This window comes from Arvicanthis niloticus, chromosome 18 (assembly GCF_011762505.2).
Source record: "Arvicanthis niloticus isolate mArvNil1 chromosome 18, mArvNil1.pat.X, whole genome shotgun sequence".
NCBI classification, from domain to species: Eukaryota; Metazoa; Chordata; class Mammalia; order Rodentia; family Muridae; genus Arvicanthis; species Arvicanthis niloticus.
In genome coordinates this window covers 48,708,589-48,725,598 of record NC_047675.1, presented here as the reverse complement: position 1 = coordinate 48,725,598, position 17,010 = coordinate 48,708,589, and the positions used below count along the sequence as shown (strand labels likewise).

The 17,010-nt window shown below is 42.7% G+C and overlaps 1 protein-coding gene across 4 annotated transcripts in view; it reads left to right on the top strand.

The window, feature by feature from the left end:
* Nucleotides 1–17,010, top strand: part of Ankrd11 (ankyrin repeat domain containing 11) — a 145,798-nt gene that overhangs the window by 91,823 nt on the left and 36,965 nt on the right. The gene's annotated exons all lie outside the window — the stretch shown is intronic.

Here is a 17,010-nt window from a genome sequence, read left to right as displayed (position 1 = left end):
TTCTGTGTTTCATTTTATCTTTTAAGTGAGCCTGTCTCTGCCTCATATTTAAGCAGACACCCGAATAGCTTCAGAAAAGAAGTACTCACCATAGTCATCTGCTGCTGTCAGTTGACTGTCATCTCCATGGGTTGTTCATGGGAAGGTATTTTTTTGGTCTGGATATTTAGCTTCCATGATTCTGGCTTTTATGCTTTGGGCAGTGAAGGGTAAGGGTGTGTGTGCTGAGCTGCTCTGTGGCCCCGTGTCTTGGCACACTGTCTAGCATGCCACATCTGAATTAGTTTAGATATGTTAGGGAGACAAACACCTGACAAAAGCACCTTAAGGAAGGGGTTGTTTTGGACCACAGTTCAATGGTGTGTTTAGATGCACAGTGTGACCATAGGGTGGTCATGATTTGAGAGGTTAAGGGTCAGTTGACTTTTGGCATCCTGTTTGACATTCGGTGTTTACCCACTCTTCCTGATTTTATCCATTCTGCTGGATATTTGATTCCACCCATAGCATAGGCTGACTTACCCTGTGGTCTTTCTGCTTTAGCCTCTTCATTGCAGGGATTACAGGAACGAGCCTGTCTTCCTTTTCATTTGACATTCTTGTGTACTTGGGAGATGGAGACAAGAGGATTCCTGTCCATTTGAGGCCAACTTAGGCTTTATAGTGATAGTGGCAATAATATTTTTCACTTTCCTGTATTAAGCTGGGGTGAGTATCAGTGGATTACCAGTAGATGGGCCTGTTTCACCCTATATAACCCTGTCAGTCAGGAGGTGATAAAAGGGGTTCCCCAAAGCAGGCTTGCCAGCTAGTCAGATTGATAAACTAAGTTCAGAGAGAGATCCTACCTCAATAAGTAAAGATCAAGGAAGACACTCACTGGCAACCTCTGGCCTCAACACACATGCACACTCACACGCGTGCACGCACATATGCACTCACCTTGGAAAGGAGAAAAATAACATGACCTAAAAATGGTGTTTGATAACATAGCTGGGAAAGGTCTACAAACAGAAAGCAGTTTCTTTTGCATTTTAAAGAAAGGCCTAGAACCAAAATATATCATCATGTTCCATGTTAAAAGATGATTTTAAAGAAAATTATTTTAATTATTGTTTTTGAGAAAGAGTCTCACTGTATAACTCTGTCTGCCCCAGTCTCCAGAGTGCTAGGAGTAAAGGCCCACTGTACCCACAGTTGGGATTTTTTTTTTTTTTTTTAAGTTAAAAGAGCAAAAAATACTTTTTCCTCAGCAGTACTTATAAAGCAGTTCTGAGTCTCTCTTTTTCTCATATCTTTATTACTCTATATTTTAGCAAGATACAGGAAATCAGTAGCAATAAGACAGATATCACCAACTCTCTCCCTCTCCCATTCTGCACTCAGTTCCCCCCTCTCCTTTCCTAGCAGGTCTTTTGAAACTTTAGGGTTAGTGTGTAGTCAGGTGTTAATGATAACTTGTTTCAGGTTCTTGAGGCCTGTGATTACTGGTCAGGTGATTTCCTCTATGCTGCTGGGCTGGTTGTACTGTTTCCAGATCTGTTTAGAAGTCTGTGGTAGAGGCTGTCTCACCCCGTCCTTTAATGTATATCTCATTCTCATTATGTGCATAAATGCATAGAAATGTTTTCTCTTCCATGAAAGGAATTTTATGTGACATTCTACTGGCTCCTTTTTATCCTTTGAGGTATTTTTGTCTTGAAACGTCCTCAGCGTGAGTGACACCGTCCACCCCCCAGCACAGTGCTTCCATGAATTCCCTGTCTGTCCTCATCCACCTTTTATTACTTAAGAGTGGATTTCTTTGTTTGTGTATCTTTATCTTGGAGTTTTGTGGTGCTGTATCAAGCTAATTGGAGCTAGAGAATTTAGAAATAGACATTGGCCAGCAGAGTGCCTTCCTTCCGCCTGTCTGTCCAGGCTGGAGGATGAAAGGACCACTCACTCATGCTGATGTCTTTTGGTGAGACTTTCGCCCTTTTGATCTGAAGGCTTCAGATCCCAGCACTGGATTAGGACAGGGGCCAGGTATCTACTCAGAAATTTTATAGGATACACTCAGACAAAAATGCCTCTGTCTCTGTGCAGTCTCAGTGTGGGAAGCCGACCGAAGGTGGCTCTCATCCTTGCAGCCATCTTGAGTCATATACCCTGACAAGAGGCTTGTTTACAATAGCCTACAACAGCTGAGCACACTCTGATAACATTGTTCAGATACCCAGGATCTTTCCTTGGGTGTGTAAGACTTAAAGGTGTGTGACTTAAGGGTATGACTTAGATATCAGGTTTAGAGACAAGACCTAAGGGTATGACTTAAAGGCGTGACTTAGAGGCGTGGCTTAGAAGTGAGACATATAAAAGGCGAGAGGCAGACAGAAGAGTACAGCTTGGAGTACAACTTGGAACTAGGAGTTAGGTTAGAGAGTACAACTTGGAATAGGAATTAGGCATTGAGGAAGAAGACACTTGGAACTCGGAAGAAGAATTATTAGGTATTAAGCACTTGGAAGGGAGTTTAGGAAGAAGCTTGGAACTTGGAGGCACTAGGGACTAGGAACTAGGGACTAGGAACTCAAGACTTGGGACTTGAAGAGAAGAAGAGAGACTGAGGAATAAATGGGATTGAATCACACTCTGTCTGGTCTCCATTCTTCGAGTCCATCCTCACTCTCTCTCTTGCTGAACCCCGACCAGCAGCCTGAAGCAGCTTGGGGCAGTGAGGGCTCTAACAACTTAGCCCCCAAGGCTTTGGCAGTACGGATTCCAACATTGACAGAACAGTTCGAGACATTTTGGCCTCCAAACATGGGGTAGCTCCGGCCACAACACTCTGTGTTCACTCACGCGCTCACATTTATTTGGAGACAAGGTCTTGGTATGTATGTAGCCCAGGTTTACCTGAAACTAATCGAGGTCTTTTTCTTCTCTTTCATTTCCCATCTCCTGCCCCTGCCTGAGACGCCATTTCTCTGTGTAGCCCTGACTGTCTTGGAACTCACTCTTTAGACCAGACTGACCTCAAACTCACAAAGATCCCACCCACTGCCTCTGCCTCCTGAGTGCTGGGATGAAAGGTGTGCCACTGCCACCCAGTTCTTTTATTCTTTCTTTAGATTATTTTCCTGCCTACAGATGTGGAAGCTGTATACTTGAGTCGTGTTGGGATTTACCTACACTGCTCAGTGATGTTAAAACACTGAGGTAGATTTAAGCATGGACTGCAGATGATGGGGCAGTAATCCCTACAGACTTACCTGAACGACTTCTGGTCCCCTTTCGATTACATTTGTTTTTCTGTAGTGTGCAGTGCTGCGGGCAGTTAGTTGTCTTTTACTTTTATTTCACTGAACTTTCTAATAAAATCCAAGAAGTGTTGCTTGGTGTTCTTAAAGATGAAGATAAAAACTTCCAGAGTTGCCTCTTGTAGGTCTGTTTACTCAGCATTCATGACTCTTCTCTTGCCCACTGTTTAAGTCTATGTAATGGCCCCTGTGTCCTATTCAATCTGTAAGCCCCGGGTAGGATGATGGTCCTAGCCTTCATCAGCCCTGAGATGATACAGTTACCAGGAGCTGTTCCTCAAGATATTGAGGTGGCCTTTGGAGAAGGGAAAAGTAGGATTTTTCCTGGAAGAGGAAATGTTTTCAAGTTCTAGATCTAACCTTTAGGTTTAGACAGACACATGGGAGTCAGCAAGGTATATGCTGACAGCAGTGGCCTCCAGTGGGTGCTGTTGCCTGGAGGTGAGGGTGTGTGCATTGTCTCAGCTCCAGGTTTTTCATTTGTAATGAAATAATGCCATCTGTTCAGCTGAGGCTACCTAGAGGCTCTGAATAAAATAACATACAAAATAAAGCACCATGTAAGTGTAATTTGAAATGGATCGTTAAACATCAGTCATTGACCTAAAGGGGTTGGGAAGCTGTCATTAATTATAGTTGCCAGTGTGTGCTGTGCACTTAGGGTATTCTGCTTGCTTTTCACAGAGCACAGACTTATAACCCTCCTAAAGGTTTGGAAAATGGTGATCTTGTATCCTCCCACCCCAAGTTTGTAGATGAAAAGACAGGTGCATTAATTTTCTTGCTCACTAATTTAGCCATTAAATGGTCGAGTGTCTGTGTCCCCTGTGAAGGGCTAGTGGAGTTACAGTTTATGTCTGAAGACTCTCCTCAGGCTGTGTGCTGCACATTTGGAGATGCTTAAACGGTTGACAGCCTATAGTCTCCAGAGTGCCTGTTCCCTCCCTTGCATTACTTTACCACATTTAGTGAAGGGAAGGGAATCCTATGTTGCTAGCAGTTTTGCATAGGGCAAACATAGGGCAAGCCAGAATAAATGCAGAAACGACTATGGAGACATTTCACTGTAGGCTTCTTTAATTAGAACTGTGGATCCTTTAGAATGCACTTTGATCTTTGTATGGGACGTTGTGGTTAGGAGTGTTTCTCTGGCATTGACCAATCAGAAATTTCTACTGCCCCATGTTTTCTGACTAGACTGAAATTCTGAAGCAGACAATTAGTCAGTCCAAGTTGAGATGCTTTTGTATTTACCTTTTCTCTCCAATTAACCATAGTCTCTCTGTTTGATTCTCTTGTATTCTTGGGCATGTATATGCACATAATCTGTGGAATATATTACTTACTAAAAACCCGAATTTGAGATTATTTTTTCCTCTCTGGAAAAATTTGCCAGAAGTTCAGTGTACATAGCTGGATCTCTGAAATAGTGTCTTACTATTTTAGGGGCTCATAGATACCATTTGGACATAGATTATAAATCTTTGAGGCATTCGGTAGGAACCTACTTTGTTTTTTCTTCCATCACTTCCCATTTGGGGATGATTCATTGCAGAAAGACACTATGAGTCAGGGTTCTCTGGAGTCACAGAACATATGTAATGTGTCTATATATTAAAGGAAATTATTAGAATGACTTACAATCTGCAGTCCAACTACCCAACAATGGGCAGCTGTGAACTAGAAGTTCAGGAATCTCGTAGGCCTTCCTCCTGGTCCTTATGGAGGCCTCCAGCAGAAGGCGTAGCCCAGATGAAAGGTGTGCACTATCATGCATGGATTTGGAACTCCTTCTGTCTCAGGCTGGCCTTTGTCTCCTGGGATTAAAGGTGTGTACCACCTTGCCTGGGCCTAAACTTTTCATGGACACTACACCTCAAGATGTGGATCAGAAGTGTGTCTCTTCCCATGTCAGTATCCAGGTCAGAAGCCTGTGTCTTTCAGCCTCACGATCTGGATCACAGGTGTGCCCTCCATTTCTGGATTGTGTTCATTCCACATGTAGTCAAGTTGACAACCAGGAATAGCCATTATAATGAGTAAATAAAATTTTGGTTATTCTTGTTTTAGTTTTGTTTCTTTTGTTGTGATAAAGTACCCTGATAAAAGCAACTCAAGTCGGGGGTTATTTGGTCCATAATTACAGTCCATCAGAGAACTATGTTACCTATGGCTAGGTTACCTACATCTGCATACCTGCTGTTGGCTCAGCTGCTCTCCATGAAATGTGTCGCTCCTCTTGGCAGTTCCCAGCATTCAAATACACCAAATAAAGGTGTAAAGGCTGTCGAGTGTGTTTAGTGTCCGCTTGTGTTTCTGGGTGAAGCCTCAAATGTGGTAGAAGTATAATAAAAAGCGTTTCTCAGCATCGTGGCCTGGGTGAGGAGAAGGACAGCAGGGTAGATAAATATCACCACGAGGAGCCTGTCATAGGGAGAGAGAGTTCGTTCTGTCTGCCTACAGTCATTTCTGCACTCCTTCATATGCATGCCTTCATTCCTACAACCCTTTCCCACAAAGAAGAAGAAATGATAGACACAGATTTTTTAATTCCATAAGTGGTTGCTCTGCTTTCCCAGAAACCCCATAGTTTTCTGCTAGACCCTTTGCTTGGGAGACTCCTTGCCTTTTATTTTCAGTTGTTGGTAGCTTGTGTAGACATCTCTCAGCATCTGTCTTGAGCTGTAACCCAGCTGTTGAGACCTTGAAAGGAAGGCTCTGAAGGAAAGGACATAGGTGGGAGGCCAGTGAAGAGCAAACTGCTGAGAAAGCCCAGAAGCCCTCCAGGTGGATGACTCTTGCCAGCCTTGGCCACTCCTTGCCTGTAACATGCCAGTAGGGGATTATGGATCCACTGTGTTACACTTTGTAGGTGTGGCCTTATGCAGATGACTTGGCCTGAGTGGGGCTGTAGACTGCATTTGTCTTCGTGCTATGGCTCTGCTGAACAATGATGTCTAGAGAATAGTGTAGGCTGGAGAGAGGAGGGAATGGGTGGTAATCTTTACTCTGGAAATCTTTTTTTATTTTAATGCCATTATCTTCTATTTGCAGCTTTCAGAAATCAGCTGGTGTCACTGCACATATGCTTAGAACTGTTGCTATAACGACAAGCCTGGCAGCCCACACAGTCCTTCTGGAAGGCTTGGGTGCTGCTTGTGGCATCTGTTGACAGGAGGACACACATCCCTCTGACCTGTGAGGATCTCTCCTTTGCTATGTTTCTTAAAGCATCTGCTTTCTTTTGATTTGATTGCCTGATCACTTCACCTAGTCAAGATGCCTTGCTGTGTATTAGTGTTATGAGAAGCAGAGCCCTGAGACTGTTTCCGCTCCTACTTCCCACACTTGCAGCAGAATCAGTGTCATTTGCTAGTTGGTGCCATCCAGCCATCGGTGAAAAACTGGATTTGAGCCCTTTACCATGGAAACCTGAAATTTGGGAGCAATATTTCATATAAACAGCATTTTCTTCAAATGTGCTTGACTATGAATTATATAATTCCTTGGTTATATATATATTAAAGAAATTTGGTGTCATTCATGTGTTATGACTATTTATCTGTATATACAGTAATAAAATTATAATCTATATGAAGTTGGATTTGAAAAGTAAATTGTTCTTTCCATGCGTCATTTGGCTGTAACCTGGTAATCCCCACTTGGCTACTTACATACAAAATGACTTTTTAAAACTTTGTTGGTTGTAAACTCCCTGAGAATTGAGTAAATCCTCTGGGTCCATCCTGAAAAGCTTTGCATCTATGGATATCTTCTTTTTATTTTCTTTTAAATCAGGGTCTCCCCTCCCCCCCCCCCAGCCCTGACCCTCCCTCCTTTTCTTTTTCTTTGTAGCCCTGAGAGCCCCCCACCCCGCCATCCTTAAAGTTGCTACATAGACCAAGCTGGCCTAGAACTCACAGACACCCACCTGCCTCTCCCTCCTGAGTATTGGGATTACAGTCCTGTGCTACCACACCTAGCTTTCAGTATCCTATATAATTTGGGCATTTTCAGAACTCTGGACTCTGATTTACCCCTCATCTTAGTTATTGTTATTATTATTTTATTTTTTACCATGGAGAGAGCTTCACTTGATTTTGTAACTTTTTTTTTTCCCTCGAGACAGGGTTTCTCTGTGTAGCCCAGCTGTCCCGGAACTCACTCTGTAGACCAGGCTGGCCTCGAACTCAGAAATCCGCCTGCCTCTGCCTCCCAAGTGCTGGGATTAAAGTTGTGCACCACCACCACCTGGTGATTTTGTAACTCTTATTTAAAGTTGTTCATTATTACTTTCTTGTTCACATTCCACTAAGTGAACGCTGTTTGCAGGGTTCCCTTTCCTATTGACTAGCCTAGCACCCCTTCCTGTCCTAAGGTGTCACTAGTGTTTCTGACCCAGCTGTTTTCAGAACAGCTGTGATGCTCTTATGTCAGCTTATCTTTGGAGTGTTGGGATTACAAGCTTCCTAATTTTTTTGTAAATTTATAGCAAAAGACACTTGTCGTGGTCTGAAGTGGAAAAGCAGGCATGGTGGTGGTGGCAACAGGCTCACTGACTGGACAGTGTAGCTGAGTAAGTTCCAGGTTCAGTGGCAGGTCTCAGAAGTAAGGTGGAGAGCACAGAGGGATACACTGGAAGTTGAATCTGATCTCCACACGTATATGCCCCCCACCCCCAACACACACACCAAGAAGTATACAAATACTCACATACCATTCATTTATGAAGAGTTAGTTGATAGTTAACAAGAGAAACAGATCTTTTCAGACATTACATATCTCACCACAGTTACTACAAAGCAGAATTGTGTGTATCATCCATAGTTAAGTTGTAAAAGCATGAGGGTCCATATAATATGTAGCCTTTGAATGACGTGAGTCAAAGTACAACAGTAGATGAGCGTGTGAGCCGAGCTCAGCCGTGTGCAGCTCCTGCAGGTTGTCTGTTCCTTATGTTTTCTGTGTACTGAACTCATTTTAAAGACAGCATTAGAGGGGCTGGGGTGCTCAGTGGTTAAGAGCACTTGCTGTGCAAGTGTGAGGATTTGCTTGGCTCTAGAAACCATGTAGAAAGCTGAGACTTGCTATAATTGCAGCAGTGTGGGGACATAGGAGGACGGCTGGGCCTTGCTGGTCTCTAGCCCAGCTCCAGGTTCAATGAAAGACCCTGTTTAGCAGAATGTGATAAAGCAGACCATCCACTTCACATCCTTTCTGGTGGGAGGGCACACTCATTCTGTCAGTTATGATCTTTTAGAGAATCCTGGGTGTTTCGGCGAGTGTTCAGTATAGGCCAGAATTCTGAAGAAGTGGGCTGTAATGGCCACAAAGGAAAAGACTGGCTAGTGAGAGCGAGAACAAGCAGGCAAACAGAAAACAAGCTTCCTCCTTTGAGTCCTTTATATTGGCTGTCAGCAGAAGGTTCAGCCCATATTAAAGGTGGGTCTTCCCACATCAAATGCTTTCTTTAATCAGGAAAAAATCCCTCACAGGTGTGTCCAGCCATTCTGTTTTAGATGATTCCAGATGTAAACCAAGAATAGCTGTCACAGTTCTTTTGTGGAAATCACAAGATATAATTCCTTCAGGTACCCTCTGGATTTCTGAAATAGCTGTAAGAATCGATGCTTTTATACCTATAAATATCATGGGGTTTTGGCACCTTGGACTTTAGAACTTTGGAATCTGTTTGCCTTGGGTTGTTTTGGTTCTTAATATGATATTAGACTGTGGAGTGTGAAGAACCTTCCAGAAATGGGAGAGACAGACTGTGCGGTATGCGTGTGTGTGTGTGTGCTGTGCCTCTAGCCCTGGTTCTGGTTGCTGGATGTGGGTATGCCAGTTTTACTGTGGGAGTCTGATTTCTCTCTATGAAATAGTTCTACCCACATCATCTGGGGGAGAGCGATTTGTAAGCATAAAATGTTGTAATTTGAAATTACAGGACTTATTTTCTGTAACAAATCAGATTATATGAACTGATATGGTTAGTGAAAATACAGAAATTCAAATAAGCCTATTGGTAAAAGTCACATTCTTGGGTCTGTATTCGATCCCATCCTTGTATTGTTAACTTCTTTCCAAAACCAAATGGTCTTTAAAGTGTGAGAGCACTCATTGAAGATACTCTATGTTTTTACTCAATATTCCTGGAAACTTAAGGCCGATCTAATTAATGGATGGTTAACATGCTAAAATAATACTGGACTAAAGTCCAGCAACAACTTAGAGTTTGGACAACTCCACCATGGTGGATGGTCCTGTATCTCTGTGAGACAGGCCCCAGAGGACCTCTAATAGTGTTGGGTGGGAAAGGGCCAAGGGTCCTGTTCTAGTGCCTGTAGTTTAGACACCATTATGTTCAGAATTTTAGAACCTACTGTGTAAACAAAACAGTACTAGAGTTGTACAGTAGAAGATGAGAAAGAAAGAGACTGGGGCTTCTACAGCAGTCACTTTGTTCATAAGCACACAGGGAGGCAGTGTTTGTCTCTGTTGTGTATCACGGTATCCATCAGTAAAGGGAGAAGAGTAAAGCCAGGTGTCTTGACCACGGGTGGCTTATGGCCTCCAGATGAGGCCACCACCTCTGGGAGTACTGTGCCCAGACCTGAACCCAGAGACAACCAACTCAGCCCGTGGCTTAGTGCTCTCCTCTGTTTGCCTGCCATTCTTTCTGTACCACAACCTTTCTGTCACTTCATTGTTTATGGAGTACCTTTTTATTATGTGTCACTCCAAGTGGACATGATCCTGCCTCTTTATAAAAATTAGAAATTGGACTAGAGCGATGGCTCAGTGGTTAAGAGTACTAGCTGCTGCTTCTGAGATCCTGAGTTCAATTCCCAGCACCCACTTGGTAGCTCACCACCATCTATAGTGGGATGAGATGCCCTCTTCTGTCATGCAGGCATACATGCAAATAGAGTACTCATAAATAAATAAATCAATCTTAAAAGTAAATAAAAGTTAGAAATAACGAAGCCTGTGAGATTGGTTACTCCTGGAAAGCACATGCCATTATTGTCCCAGGACTGTCTATGGAGGGTTGTATGGTGCTCTCTGAGACTTGGTTCTCCACTAGAGAGCTGTTTAGCCTTTCCAGAGTCTAAACAAGAGAGGCTATGATGTGTAGGAGGAGGTGCCTTAGATATGTCATATGTCAAGGAGCATGACACTGTCATTTTTTCTGTGAACTGTCACAGTAGGAAGTTTAGAAACAAATTTGATTAGGAAAAGAAATCTTATAAGTGATACTAAGAACCTACTCTGTTTTGTTACTAAACAAGGAAAATGCTGAGTGGCTTTGTAGGGGCTTTTAAGGCTTCTGTTTCTGAGTCCACCTTGGAATGTCCAGACCGTAGCTTGCCAGGATTCCTAAACAATACATCAAGCTCTAACACTGATAACCCCAGCTGAGGCAGATGGCTGTTCCTGTCTGCTGTCTTCCTGTCTGTCTGTACCTTGTCACTCTTAAGTTTAATGTATCAAGGATCCAAAGGGCATTCATTTGGTTGATGTCACATGACATACTTAGAAGTGTCAGAATAATAATTGTAATGCAACCAGGGACACCATTCCTGCAAAGAGAAATTCGTGAGCGTGTGTGTGTGTGGGGTTCCCTTTTTATACTCCAGCCATAGGGAACTAGGGCTGAAGAACCAAGTCATTGTAGTAAATAAGTCCTTACTGGAGTGGCAGTTAATCGTGTCCACACTGTGGCTCCTCCTCCTGCATTTAACTACAGACAGGCTTTCATAACTTGTTTTTAAGGCAGAATGAGGCAGAATGTTGCTGAATTTTCAGAATGATGCTATGTGGTATCTGATACAGGTTTCAAAAGGCACTGTTGGAGGATATTTGATCATAGTTTGAACACTGAGATTGAGTTATTAACTAAAAATAACTATTTCTAGTTGTGGTGGGGCTCAGCCCTTAGCACACACCTTTAATCCCAACCAATGAAGGTAGTCCTAGTTTGTAGAAGGAAGCACTTATGTCTAATTGGGTGGCAGACAAGTGACAAGGAGAGAGAGGAAAGAGAAGCAGTGCAGAAAGAAGGCCATTTGACTGGGAGAGCTATACAGAGTCAGGTTCCCGAGAGAGAATGAGCTATACCCAGGTGAAGGAGAGTGAGCTAGAAGATTAGAACATTGCCAGGTTCGTTTGAGGCCAAGCAGAACAATTCAGGAGAAGCCCAGAGAAGGCAGATTGAAACAGTCAGCTTAGGAGTTTGTGCCAAAACAGCTGAGTTAAACCAGCCAGCAAGCATTCAGAAAGAACTAGAAAGGATGAGTGTATTCAGCAGTACATTTCTGACACTGAAAACATGCTAGGCCTACCTAAGATTGTGTGGAGGCTAGAAGCTCCCAGGACCTGGCCCAGGTTAACAGTGGGGGTCGTAGACAACAGTTTCATCAGGTAGGTAAAAGTTACTTTTCCTGGACACTATGGCCTCCTTCCTACCCCTGAAGGGCACTGTGCTTCCTTGGCATGAGGATCCTCATTCAGCCTCCTGGGTATACTATATTGTAGACTTGTAGTAAGATATTTGATTAAGTCTTTGTTAAAAAAAAAAACTTTTTACTACTCTGGCTGTAGTGTCGTGATGACAATCTCAGGATCAGGTCAAGTATGTGGCTGCCGTCTTTCTTTTTCAGGTTTTAGTGACCACATGTTTATTTTATGAGAGCGAGAGGGGAGGCACAGAGACAGACAGACAGAGACAGACACACACACACAGTTTCTGCCTAATGCCCAAGGAGGCCAAAAGAGGGTATTAGTTACTTTGGGATTAGAATTACAGATGGTTGTTAGCTGCCCTGTGGGTGCTGGAATTCTAACCTGAGTCCTCTGTAAGAGAAGCAAGTATTCTTAAACTATAGAGCCATCCCTTCAACCCTCTGCTTATGTATTTAATTTGTTGCTTTTGGTAAGTATGTCTTAGTCACTGTTCCATTGCTTGTGAAGGGACCATTGCTTGCTGCAAGTGGCCAAGGCAGCTCTTCCAAGTATTTAGCTGGTGACTTGCTTGCAATTCAGAGTCTTCCTCAGTCCACTGTTTCTAGGGATAGCATGGCAGCAGGCAGGAGCAGTGCTAGAGAAGTAGCTGAGAGCTATGTTCTGCTTTGGAAAGCTGAGTGAGAGACAGTCTGTGTAGCCCAACATAGCCTTGAACTTGTGGGCTTCTTGCTTCATCTCATCTTGCATCATTCCACATGGTATATCCATCTGTTTACTGTCTAAACCATGTAAGACGTCTGAGGTTTACTATGCGCAATCTTTTTATAGAATTAAAATTTTAATGTTAATGTCAAGTCTTAAAAGCATTACTAAACTATAGTTCTCATTCATAAAATGTACTCATTTAAAAATTTTAGTTTGGTGGGTTTAGAAAATATTGATAGTTGAGAAACTAGCCCTGTCAGTCACCTAGAAGTTTCCTCATCTTCTGTGCCTGTTCTCTGTCCTTTTTAACATTCCATTTGCAAACAATCAGATAACCTAAGACAGCACAAAAGCAGTGGGACCCGTGCATCTCCTGCAGGCATTTGCTATGTTGTGCTCTCTAGCTGAAGCCTATAGGAGATTCCAGCAGAGACATCCTCAGATACCATGCTGTTTGCATACTGTAGCTGCCTCAGCATGTGAGAGTTGGTTTGTTCCAACTCTCTGAAGACAGAGGTGGTGTGGACTGACTTGAAGGCATTGTTGGGATAGCTTTTGGAGTTCTGCACTTATCATTGCGAACATTGTCATAGGTCTTTGTATGGACACAAGGTTCTATTTTCTGGGCTAACTTGCCCAGGAGTACAGTTGAGTGTGGTGCAGTGCCCACACTGCTAGTCTCACAGGTTCATGGTTTTATGTGTATGTATGTGTGCATGTGTGTTTGTTCAGGTGCATCTAGAGGCCTGAGGGAAGCATTGGGTATTGTTACTCCACCCTTTTTTTTCTCTTTCTTTTTAAAGAAAGTTCTCTCGTTGACCTGGGACTGAACAAGTAAACTAGACTGGCTAACTAACAAGTGCCAGAAACCTGCCTGTCTTTCTCTACTCCTGGGTGCTGAGATTACAAAAGCATGCCTGTTTGATTGTTTGCTTGTTTGTCTGTTTAAGAGCACATGCCATGAGGATCCCCCCCCCCCCTTTTTTTTTTTTTTCTCAGAGGACAGACACTTTGTTGAGTGAGCTTTTTTCCCAGGAACTCAAGTAGGGCAGGGTGCTGGAGGCAGAAGCTGATGGAGAAACCTTGGAGGGGTGCTGTATTGCTTCTCATGGCTTACTCAGCCTGCTTTCTTAGAGAGCCGAGCACCATGGTCTGGGCTCTCCCTCAAAGGGTTGAGACCTACCCTATCAATTACTAATTAAAAAAATGCTACATGGCCAGATTTTATAGAGGCATTTTCTCAGCTTAGGTTTCCTCTAGCTGTATCAAGTTGAAATTAAACTAGTCAGCACATCTGTGTTCCTTTCCCCTGTTGTCAGTTGGATTGTTTTTACTGTTGGTTTTTCACTGTGCTTACAAGTCTGCTATCTGACCCAGGCTCTGTACATGGGCTTCCTTGTCCACACGTCCTTTCACCCTTTACACCAAGTATTTTGTAGAACAATAGGTTAACATTTTAAACTAGCATATTAATTTTGTTTTGCTCTTCAGGTTCTGCTTTGAGTATCTGTCATACCTAATTAAAAATTTTCCTTGCCGCCAATTTTCCTAAGTTTTCTCCTTTTACATTTTTTTTTAATTCCAGCACTTGGGAAAAACGGAGGCAGAAAGGTTGCAAGTTTGAGGGTAGTCTAAGGTACATTGCAAAACCTTGTCACAGAAAACCAACCAATCAGACAAAAGGTCTTTCTGAACGTTTTCATTTTGGTTGGATTCTTTTTTTTCTGCTTGCCTGTTACTGATAGTTATGTAGAAACAGAATTTTCTGCTTTGGTCTTGTATTCTACTGTCTTGTTGAACTGTTATTTCCAGGAGTTTTTGATGGATTCCTTGTGGGTTTTTCCCCCTATATAGTCAGTTGAGTTGTCTGTAAATAGTAATAATTTTTTAAAAAAAAAAATTCTGTTCTTCATGCATACTATTTAGAACAGTGTTATCTCTCGGCAGTGGTAATGGAGACAGGGAGCGGGGACGATGATGTCTGTGCTGCCTCACCAGCCGCATAAAGAAACCAGTTAGCTTTCACCATTAGCTTGTGTGTGGTTGTCCTTGAAAATGTTCCAGAGTATCTAGAATACTTTTTACGACTATTTTGCTAAGGGGTTTCTTCATGAACACTAACTTTTGTCAGGTGCTTTTGCTGTAGTTTTTACTGTTGCATGGCTTTTGTTTTATAGCCAAATGGATTATGAACTTTCCTTTTATGTCCAGGTTTCCTGTTATTGTAAGCAGTCCTCCACATCTCTGAGTAGACTTTGGACTGCACCCGTCTTTCTGAACTTGCTCCTAACCTTGGTATTACAGACATCACTTCATGGTGCATCTGTCCTCAGAATTACATAGTGCTCAGGAGCTGTGTCTTGTTCCAGGTTGCTCATGCATAGAACGTTGATTTCCTTGTTCATTGGTTTATAGACATGGCTCAAAAGTGACTTCTCCTTAGGGTCTGCCCGTTTGCCTTCAGCTCAACAGGGCTTTAACACCAACTGCTTCCTTCCAGCCTGCCTCTGCGTCTGTGCTTTGCCCCCCTCTCTTCCGTCCAGGTGCTCATTGCGCTGTTGCTAAGCTGTGGAGGATAGCTGCTGACTCACTGCCCTTGGTCTGTTTTCCATGCTTTCCTGAGATTACTATTTTTAGTCATTGCATCACACCCTTAACACACATGCCTGTATTTCTGTCAAGGGTGAGAGGTACCTGTTTTCTTCCACAAGTACAGTGGCTGTTGCATGCTTTGTACAGGTCTGACTCACACTGAATGTCATGCAGTCTTGAACTGAGCTCATGCTGTTTCCATGTGACTGGTTCCTAGTATGAACACAGATAACCAGCCACAGTTGGTTTCCATTTTTATTTTCTTGTTGGTGGAATCGAGAAGATCTATCTGTGCCCTTACCTCTTACAAAGTTAGTGTTGGCCGTTGTTTATACGTGGTCTTGTTATTTTACTGATTTGCAGGGACTCTATATATTCCAGGTAAGAGCTTTTTTTTTGTCAGTTACATGTATAGAAAGTAATATTTCCTGTCTTTCAAAGTGATATCTTAGCCGGGCGGTGGTGGTGCACGCCTGTAATCCCAGCACTTGGGAGGCAGAGGCAGGCGGATTTCTGAGTTCGAGGCCAGCCTGGTCTACAGAGTGAGTGCCAGGACAGCCAGGGCTATACAGAGAAACCCTGTCTCAAAAAAACAAAAACAAAAACAACAACAAAAAAAAACAACAAAGTGATATATTTAGTAGGACAGTCTTTTGAGTCAGAGTTTTCATATTTCATTTAGTAGGTATTTCTTATATAGTACTTAAAAGAGTTTAAGTTGTGAAGGCTGTTTGACATCATTTTGTCTTAATGCTCTTGATGTTTCTATCCTCCTCTGTTTGGCATAGATTGTGTATGAGATGTGAAGTGGAAGCCAGGTCCCATTTGCATGTGGGGATTCAGTTTGCTGTTGCTACAGAGGGTTAGGGCCATCTTTCCCTAGCTCCCCAAAGTCTTTCTCAGTCCTGTGTGAGTACTAGCATGGCCTTGGCTCTTTCTCTAGTCTGTCTTCCTCGTGTGGTTAGTTTTGTCCAGTGTCATACTGTGGTTAATTGCTATTCCAACCTTCTCACTTTTTCTTTAATTTTAAAAATAGTCATTTCTGTAATTTGAAAGCCTCCTCAAATTCAAGCTGTTTCTCCTCCCTTCACTGACTGAAGGCTGGTGCTGTAGGTGTATACTACCATACTTGGAGGTTAAAAAACCCTATATATGTGCATGTTTTCTTCCCAAATGAAGCCACTTTCTCTTTTACAGTTCTTTGGGGGTCTAGTGTGGTGTTCATGATAGCCAGACTTGGTTACAGGCTTTTTGGTGTTCACTACCTTCTCACAGCTGTAGACCCCAGAGAGCTTAGTTTATATGAGGAAAATCTATTAAATTATTTAGTCGACTTGAAAATTGTAAAGAGTTGCACTTGAATAGTAAAGGATCTTTATTAAAAAATTAATTACTTAATAAAATTATAGTGAAAAAGTGGCATTGCTTTCTGTATCTGCAGTCTCTGACTGGCTGGTGTGGGGAGGGCCTGTTTTGCTAGAGGTATATGAAGAAAGCTTGACTCATTACAGACATACACACAGCAGGAAAGAGGCTCACACGATTGCCATGTCTCCCTTGTCAGTGGCTGCTATGAAGCCCATGCTCAGCCATTTCAGTTTGCTCCTGCCCAGGGTGCGGATTTTTAGCATCATGAGATCAGTTATCTTGGAAATTTTGGTTCACTGATTTGTGCAGATTTCTTATTCTACAATGTTAAAAATAATTGTCTTCTATTACTCACTTTTGACAAAATACTATTGATTCTTTGTGACTGGTTCCACATATGTAGAAAAAAAAGTATAAAAATAAAGTGGGCCACACACTGAACACACACTATACTGGCCTTTTATCTCATCACTGTTCCCCAGTCTATGCTGCTAGATACCAGAGTTATCCAGATACGACAGGAAGAGTGACAAGGATCTGCTATCTGCAAGGCCTCAAGTCACTGAGGACTGTTGGT